Source organism: Pseudochaenichthys georgianus, chromosome 24 (assembly GCF_902827115.2).
Source record: "Pseudochaenichthys georgianus chromosome 24, fPseGeo1.2, whole genome shotgun sequence".
In the NCBI taxonomy this organism is placed as follows: domain Eukaryota; kingdom Metazoa; phylum Chordata; class Actinopteri; order Perciformes; family Channichthyidae; genus Pseudochaenichthys; species Pseudochaenichthys georgianus.
In genome coordinates this window covers 12,853,713-12,863,564 of record NC_047526.1, presented here as the reverse complement: position 1 = coordinate 12,863,564, position 9,852 = coordinate 12,853,713, and positions in this window count along the sequence as shown.

The window sequence follows — 9,852 nt, the reverse complement described above, 5'->3', positions numbered from 1 at the left end:
AAATCATACTCTGCTTTTATCCAAAACCACTTTTGGCGGGTTTAACCAGCAGTCCAAGAACATGTGAGTCCAATACTTATTTCACCGCATTATACTGTTCCAGTGCACAGTAAGGAACTGTCCTTTTTCAAATGTAGAAATAAAGACTGGAGGCATGACAAATTAACCACATGATCCAATCCTACTGTACATGACAACGGTCATAGATTTACGCCAATGGTTTGAATGTGAGAGAGGATTAATTTGTGTGTGTGTATGCCCAGATCTGACACTTTATTGCAGCACCTCTTGGTAGTTTATCAACGTCTCTTGCTCTCTGTAGAGTTTTCTTTAATCCAGGTTTGCAGAGTAATGTCTTAATCTACTGTATCTTGTCCCTGTGGATGTAATTAACACACCCATGCAATCACACACAGGGCCACGCCATGTAAAAGGCATGTCTCCTCCCAGTGTTGCTGAGAATAACCAGATTATTTTATCTGGAGATACCAGCTCCTTTAGACATGGTGGCGATGGAGCGAGCCCCCCACTTCTCCGTCTCATATGGCTGTCTGTCTCACTCTGGCTCTATCTCACTCTCAGTTTTCCCCCTTTTCTCACTTCAGTAAAGTTATTACGAGATGTTTTAACGTTAGTAAAACCTGCATGCGTACAGTGGTTTGTGTGTAGTTGCACAGGAGTGTGTCTTTGTGTCTATACGTGGTTGAAGGTAAGACAATCTTATGGTATCATCATCTGAGGGCCTGTCAAAAGTTTTACTGGCAGTCTTTTTGGATGACGCAGGGTGAAGGGTTTAAGGTGTGAAAGAAAGGTCATTCTTTGTACGGTGGCCCTCAGAGCTCATCGATGCATTACTGCGAATTAAGAATATTATGTGAATAGACAAAATCCAAGCAAATTAAGAATTCACAGTTTCAATTATAAAAACCTAAGCTGCAAATAGAGAAAAAAACAACCAAATACAGATGTATGCGACAAGTAGCACAGATGTTGACAACAAAACAGTTTTCAAGGAACATTTAGCTGGTTTGGTTTTCATTGAGTAACTGAGGTTGGCCATCGATCACGGTGTTGGAAAATAAATCTAAATATTGTTAGGTTTTGTTGTAATGGCCTATTTTAACATTATGCTTGCATGGTTATCAAATATTATTGCCCTTATCTGCTGTTAGCCTTTTGATTATTATAAGCTTGCCAATTCAAATGATATGATTAAATACAAACAGGAACAGTTAGGGGAACACCGAAGTTGGTAGGATGTATCCTCTGGGGACCATGAATGCCCATTCGGAATTTCATGGCAATGTTTCTTCATAGCTGTTGACATTACATGAGCAATTCAGATGTATCCATCTGGAGTACAGCAGTGGACTTGCTCAAGGAATATAGCCTCTTTAAAATAACATCTACCTACCTAATGCTTCGATGTCACAGGATAATTATTATTATTGTTATTATTATCATCATGTGTCGCTTTCCACCTTCTTCTCCAGTAGGACTCAGATGAGGGTGTTGCACTTTTCTTTTCCTTATACATGTGATGTTTTGGTGTTGTTTTGTTTCTTTCCGTTAACCGTCAAGTGGGGAATAAGTATTTTTTTTTAGTGTTTCTCTTAGTATCCTAAGATACTGTTATGTATGGCTGTGAAAAAAAATTTTTTATTATTATTATGAAGGGCAGACCATCTATTTGTATTTATTTTGTTTTTTTTAGAAAGGGGCAGGTCACATAAGATGTTATTCTTCTCCCTGCTCCTTTTCGCTCAATGGTAGAGTCATGTGTTGTGGCAATTATTGTACATTTGGTTTTGCGTACCATGAGCGGGACAAATCAAAATGAAATGAAATGATATGAAAATTAAAAAACTTTGAAAATAATTGACCTCCATGAAGTAACTGTGCGTGGAATTAGCTAAATATTGCTTAAGAAATGGAACAAGATAGTTTGTGTCTGAAGTCTCTTAAAGGGGACCTATCATGCAAAATGCACTTTTTTATGTCTTTTATACATAAAGTGTCCACGGTGTGTCGGGGAACTCACGCAGCGTCAGAAAATAAAACCCTTTCTCTTTTCCTCCGTACCCAAATCTTTAAAAACGGGGGTACAACGAGCGGATACAGATTTGCTGCCGATATGACGTCATTTCGGATGAAAGATGAAAGTTGCTATCAGAAACAATGGCTGACGTGTTTTGGACGTAATCTCGTTTTTGTTTACATTAGCAAGCCTCGCTAACACTCAGAGCTAACCTGTACTGTGGAGAGCACATGTTTAAAAAGCAGGAAATAAAGAAAGGAACTCGCCTTGTGATAAACCCGCAAGAGAAAAAGCATTTGAGCACCATACTGTTTCAGAAATAATCCTTGACGTGGTTTAGAACAGGATGGCGTTTTATCACAGCAGAATTTAACCTTATCTCCGGTAGAATTCTGATCAGGCATTAGCTCCGCCTCTTTTTTCAAGCTAAGGACCAAAAATCCGGGTTTCTCTGACAGGGCTGGAATAGAGGGGTCTGAGCAGTATGAGGCATGGCTACAATGGGTGATGTGTTTGTATTTTGAGCAAAACACATCATAGACATGTTTTTATATATTGTTATATATCTGAGACCCGTAATATATGCCTTAAAATATCATGATAGGTGCACTTTAATACAACATGTGTATTAATAATTTTGTTATCAAAATAATATATGTAGTATTTGTAAAAGCTTGGAGCGGGACAGTGTTTTTTAAGCTCTCTGGCACAATGGAGTGTCTTGATAGCCCAGGGTTACAGCTCGATTCTGGCCTTGGGACATTTATTGCAAGTCTTACTATCTCTCTTCTGTATTTCGACACTTTCCTCCATCAAATGAAGGCCAATAAAATAATCTAAAAAAAGAAAAGTCAACATCCAGTACTCCCAGTGGTCCTTAGTTCAGTCGTTGCTTGTATCGTGAAGAATTCCTTGATACTCTCTTGTCTCCTTTGGAAGACTTCCCTTTTACTCTAGCTATCATCAACTCGTCTTTTATCATTCTCTCATTAATTGTCTGCCTTATTTTTCCCTCCAACTGTTTTCTGTGTATGTCATATTTTCCCTTTCTGAGGAGACTTGCCCTTTTTGTCTCTGTAGGAGATAAGAGTAAAGACAGGGGAAACACACACACATGCACCAGGAGACGGGAGGAGTTAGAACCACATTAATGAAGAGACTTTTTAATCAAATGTATGAGGACTGGAGCCACCAAGCCCCATCACTCTGCTGCTACGAGACAAGTACTGAGAGAATAGCTGACGGATGAAGGGAGGACGAGAGGGAGATGAAGGCAGAGAGGGACCTCTGTGATAAAGAAGTTATTAATGGTTTCATCTCTTTCTCTTGCTGTTTTTCTCTCTAAAACACACACACACATGCTTACACACTGTCAACTGCCCTTTCCTCAGTGTGTTTTCTCAAGACACTGATACTCCCGTACTTCAAAGAGAAGAAATGAACTTTTGCCATGTAAATACGGCCGCTATTCACACAACCCTCACACACTCACTCTTCCTCTGGTTTTCTCTCTGAGGTCTTTCACCCTGCCTTTCTGTCTCTTTGACAGCTTCAGAGGAGCAGAGGGACTCATTCTAAAATAACCGTCCTCACAGTTATCGTTTATACACACAGACGCACCAATTAAAATACATAGACGCATAAGCATCCGCTGACACGCATAGAAACACTTTTGTTGTACCCGTAGCAAGGGCCAAGAAAACACATTTAGAAATCAGTCCAATCTCTTTTGGCGTCTGAGGAAGGGCGTTTGTCGTCCAGCCCACAACCGCCGCCGCTAGCTGCGAGGAAGGAAGAAGCTCCTGCATATGGATGATAGCATGAGTGCTCCACTAGATCTGTTTCGTGGGCTCATACATATAACATCACAGCGAATGAATGTCAAAACGTGAGGGCTTTGTGCCTGCTCAGTCTGATGCCAGTGAAACCACACTGCTACACAGTTTTTAAAGAATTCCAATAAACTAATTTTGCCAAGGAAAAACAAAGAGATTGAAAAACATTGTGTAACAATAAAAGGCAATCAAAATCATAAAATGTTGCTTTTTTAGTTTTGAAACCTGTTATATGCTTGGGCAGTACAGCATGAATATTTCGACAGTGGCTAGGATATCTTATGTCTGTTGTTTAGTCGTACTCGTAAACACATAAATGTGTGACTATCTGTGTGTCAAACAACACTTACGCATGTAGTAAGTGACAAATGATGCTGTTGGCTGCTATCAGAGCAGAGTCTGAACCCGGAGACTGTGACAGAGACGCATGACAGAGACTCTGTTCGTCTTTTCTCACCCTCTCCAGCACTTAGAGCCCCGATAAGGGCATGCAGGCCTACTGCTTAGCGACATGAGATATGACAAGCACACATTTAACTTTAACACTCACAATGTGTAAGGTTGGATAGAAGGGATCATCAGTAGGGACAGTGGCTAATGTCGCTAACACCAGCACATCAGCGTGGGACTGTAAAGGCTATTTGTGTGTCTGGAGGTGAGGTGAGCTGCACCGTGAGAAACAGGCCTGCGATAAGAAGTGACCAAAGTAGAAATAGAACAAAGGAACTTTCACATCAGGCAATGTTCAGTGTTAGTTTACTGTGTGTTTGTTTGTATCTAAGGTTTAGTTTATACCTATTCCTCTACATTTGCAAAGATGTGACCGCACCAACCCCCACTAGGGAATTTGGTAGTTTGCACAAACATTCTTGAGTCGATAATGCAGCAACTGGACCAATCCCTCACTGTCTTCCCACCACCAGTTGTGTTTGACGAACTCTCAAGTCTTAGCACGAATGCCAATTAAACAGTTTTTCAACCTTAAGCATTTTTCAACCTCCTACAGTGTTCTACTTGATATCAACGGAGAAGTAGTACAAAATGATAATACCACATCTAATGTAGTATTGTAGCACACTGAAACAGCAGATAGGATCTGTTTATAAGGTTAAGGTATTCAGCTATTAGAAAGCATTGATAACCTTTATGCCACATTTCCAATTAATGGAAAGGCCCAACTATTTATTTGGTACATTGTTTGATTTTGTTTCTATTAGTCCAGAGAGTTCTCGGTCCACCTGTTGCACTTTGTGAAAAACTGAAGAGTTTTCACAGTCTGTAATTGTTAGAAATCTTGGTCCATTGAATAATGAATATGCGCTCATTGATTATGAAAATGGTACGTGACCCCACGTCATGCAAGTGATGATTTTGGTGACGACTCTTATACCAATCAGTGGTCTGAAATGTTTTAACTCTATCTTCTGGTATCCACTCAGCTCGCTTGGAACCTTAAAGGAGGAGTTACCAAAATTCGCAACAGTTACCAAGTACTGTAGACAATGTTTGTCTTCGTTGAGTCGAAGAAGAAGAAGAAGAAGAAGAAGAAGAAGAAGAAGAAGAAGAAGAAGAAGAAGAAGAAGAAGAAGAAGAAGAAGAAGAAGAAGAAGAAGAAGAAGAAGAAGAAGAAGAAGAAGAAGAAGAAGAAGAAGAAGAAGAAGAAGAAGAAGGCATTGGTCTCTCAAAGTAATACCTGTTTAATTACGTTGGAATGCATAAGATTAAAAAAAAATGTTTCAATACAATATTTAAAAAAAAATGTATAGTTGCAAAACAATTTTTTTATTATAAGTTCAATGTTGTAGGAGGAATAGTCAGATACGTCATACCACTACAGACAGTGTAAGGTCGCCCTGGTCCATGTTTTAAACCCGATGGGAAATTGGCATGTTTCCGCTCCACCTTTCCCTCTGTGTGTTTGTTTGAGTTCTCATGCATAGAGCATGTACCGGTCCAGTCATATGGGTGTTATCTGATGAACAGCTGATGGTGCTTATAGGAGTTTCCCCCTTAAGAGCCTTTCCGGCACACTGTAAATCTCACTAATAAGGCTCGGGCGTCCGGCAAGCCCCCGTCCATTTTACCGCCGGGTGATAAATAACGGCAGCCTCACCAACCGGACAGCGATTATTGAGACAGGGCCAACTGACTACAAAGAGAAAGAGAGCAATCCCAGAAGTTAGTTGTAATAACTGTGGGTAGCAAGGACTCAGGATACACTCTGTGATATCAGACAGAGGAGGGCTGTGAAGAAGATGAATGTGTGTATTTGTCTCTGTAATGTGGGTAATTAAAAGGTCAGAGATAGGATACATGTTGGAATAAGGAGGGCCTATATGCCTCTGTCAAAGTTTTGTGAAATTCAGGGTTTCTAAGGTAACGCCTGATTGTGAATGGAGACAGCCGTCTGACGGAATGTCCTCACCCACGCAAGCTCATTAATTACACGCATAAACACACACACACACACACTTATCACTTATCTCCTCTGCGTATGAAGGTTGAAGTGATATAAGTCTTGTAGGATGGGGAGGAGCACAGACGGGTGATAGGGACCTGGGGGAGGATGGAGGTAGATAGATAGGAGGGAAGGGGGGAGTCTCGGAGAGCCAGAGTGAGGGAACTGTTGAGTTCCTGTTATGAATGACTTTCAGGGTGAGAGGAAGTGACAGGAGGTTAATATCATAACCTATGATCCCAACTGTAAGACTATACTGACATCAGCGCGAATATTAAAGATTTAATACATCAACTTAGATATTTTTCCAGCAACTGTTCACTAAACCAAACTCTCCTGTTTAGTCTGCTAGCAAGCTAACGCTGGTCGTGTGCAGCAGAGAAATGTGTGTGTAATTGCCTGTGGTGGGTAGAACATCTAAACAAGGGGCCGGGTGACGATGAGGTCAACCTGAAGAGGACGTTTTTACCGTGCAGGATGAGCCCACAGTCCATCTCCTGTTTCCTGAGGTCTTCAGTGACCGTGCAGAGTCGCTGAGCCCCATAAAGAATGCATTAGCTCTTCCTCATGTGCCCCTGCATGCCTAACAGGAAAGCTTTTTATTAAATTATGTATGATTCCTGTGTTTGTGTTACCACGCGTCGTAAAGCTGACTGTAAATGGTAACACATCTTGTGGAAGGTTGGGCATGTACGACATGGATGATCTGATGCAAACAAAGCATTGCGTAAGGTTGAACCTTGCGCATGTGTTGAATATATAACTTAGAGCAGGGCTTTTCAATTAGTTTGGAATGGGGCCGGTTGATGAAAATGATCCAAAGCAAGGGGCCGGGAAAAAGATGGCTTGAAATATGAGCAATCATATTAAGAGCTTCAGATACAGTACAACAGCATAGTGGAGTGCATATATTGTGTTTAATCAAATCAAACAACATAGCCCCAAGGCCTTTATAGATCTAAATGGCAAGTTCAGAACTCAGTAGGCCCACATGTGAAGCTGATTTAACCATCAACATCATTTCATTTGATTTAATTTAGGTGAAATTAACTAATCATTCACACAGAGATGCAATAAATGACAGGAGTTGTCACTACAGTAGCTAGTAGGTGGGTTCGAAACCCGAGCCCGCCAACATTTTCAGGCATTGTCTCTCTATCTCTCAATTTAACACCCTCTCTGGAATAAAGGCACTCTGGCCCCAAGAAAAAAGTAGATTACTTTTTAACATCATACTCAAAGGGCCAGTAAATATCACCCCGGGGCCGGATTTAGCCGGCGGGCCGCCAATTGAATAGCCCTGACTTAGAGGGTCAGTAAACCCCAAAATCCATTTTTTGTTTGTAACTATTTACTTTCTACCGCACCAAAGAAATCATGAATCTACTCATTGACGAGATGCTCTCCAGAGCTAGTTAATATTTCAGCGTAAATAAAGAATATACTTTTATTGTTTTACGAGCCCAAAGCTCTTGACCATGAGAAGTTGAATGCACTGTTCATGCATTCAACTTATTATTACGCTGGAAATGTAGTGAGGATGGCGGCAGTGAATCGACCATAAAGTTAGTGCGGAAACAAAATCTATCAAGTGGTGTATTACAAATTATTTCCCAGTGGAAGTAGCTAGCAATAGCTCCAAGGGTTGCTAAATGTCTCCAGGGGAGATCGTATGCTCATTACAAAACGGTAACAGCACTCATTTCCATAAAGCATATTGGATGAGTCGGTTGCCGCGACGGCCCGCGAGGCAGAGATTGCCTGTGAAAGGCGGTTGAGAGGGAGATAACTCATGCGGTTGGCAGCATTTGGAAACATATATTTGAATACATTTCTCATTTCCTGATGGTCTGGATAAGTTGCTACATTTCTAAGAAAAATTATCCTGTTGTCTTGGTGCTACTTTAAAACCCTGGAGGGGAAGAGTTGAAAAGTAGACTATTGCTTCCTTGAGGGAAAAAAAAGTACTCAACACCCATTCATCACGACATATTTATTATTTTCAGCATTTACAGAAGCGCAACAGCAGATAGGAGTGTGTTTCAGTGATGAATGGGACCTCTGCTGGCATGATTGTAACACCATCACAATGTGGAAAAGTATTACATGATTACAGCTTATGCAAGGATTTCCGAGATGCTTCTAAATCATGCAGTATTAAGACATATGGGGTCAGGGTGTCTTTGTTATTTACTGTGTTTCAAACTGAACCACTAATACTATGGTAATAGTAATGCATAATATAGTGGCGTAGGAAAGAGTAATTACAACCATATAACTTGTTAATACTTTTGGTTCCCTGGCCTGAAAAGGTATGGTCTGTGGTTAAGATAAGCTTAAGAGATGTTAATGTTGCGTTCTAAGACATAAAATACATCAGTAATAACCCCCATCATGAATGTCCAAAGCTTATCCTTCATAAAACAGCGGCTGCTAAAAGTGACTAAATGAGAGCACTTAACGGCATCACGCCAAACATTAGCCGCCTTTAGCGTAGCGTAGGTGATGTGCATCCGTTTGTGTGATGTCATTTGATAGCTTTTTACTTCTTGCTATTGCATTTATGTTTCTTAAATTGGTGTGCATATATGAAGATTGAAGATGAAGATTAGTATTAATATACTTTTTATTTTCGGGAATAAACCAAAATCCAATGGAAAAATCCCATTGCTCTTTGTTGAAAGACCTCTTAAACGGCTAACCTCTTGGTCGGCCAATACGCCATCACTGCAACACTTTATGTACTGGATTGGTGAAATGTTAGATAACTGCGGTTAGGGATGCTTTAAAAAAAGAAAAAAAGAACTTGTATTTCACCCAACCTGCCCCTCCTGTTACTCATAATCCTGCCTCTAAAGCAGACAAAGGCCTACGCACGCACGCACACACACACGCACACACACAGTGATGTATGTGTGAATAATAAGGTGTTAATTCTGGAGGTGTTGCCAACATGCTGTCACCCCTCCAACACACTCACGTACCGACACACAACTCTTGCTAGACCCTACTGCTCATTTCCTCCTTTCTTTCCTTCCCCCGCTGTCTTTAAAATATGTAAGTGATTTGGCCTTTCCTGCCGCAGTCTCTGATGGCTTTATACAAGACTGTTGCTCCGTGGTTAGAGACACACACCCACACACAAATTCCCTAATAACAAGCCTTAGTAATATCTGTCTTGAGAGTGCAGGATTGTTTGCTTTAGATCAATGATCCAGATTGTACAGCGTCACCTCTACGCCTCACTGACAACACACACATCCCATCTGCCCCAACTTGTGTTTACCTGGAGAGTGTTGTCGTGCCCTAATATGCCCCGATGGTGGCGCTTTGGTTACGGGTGTTAGTTTTCACTTGTGTCAATGTGCGTTTCCTTCTCCTCCAGATACAGATGTCTAAGATCTGGGGCTTTCTCCTTTCAACACCTTCTCTCTCTAACTGATGGCCACAGATAAAACCTCCCTCTGCCTCAATCTGTCTTTTCCCTCTTACACCCCCCCCCCCCCCTCCTCCCTCATTCT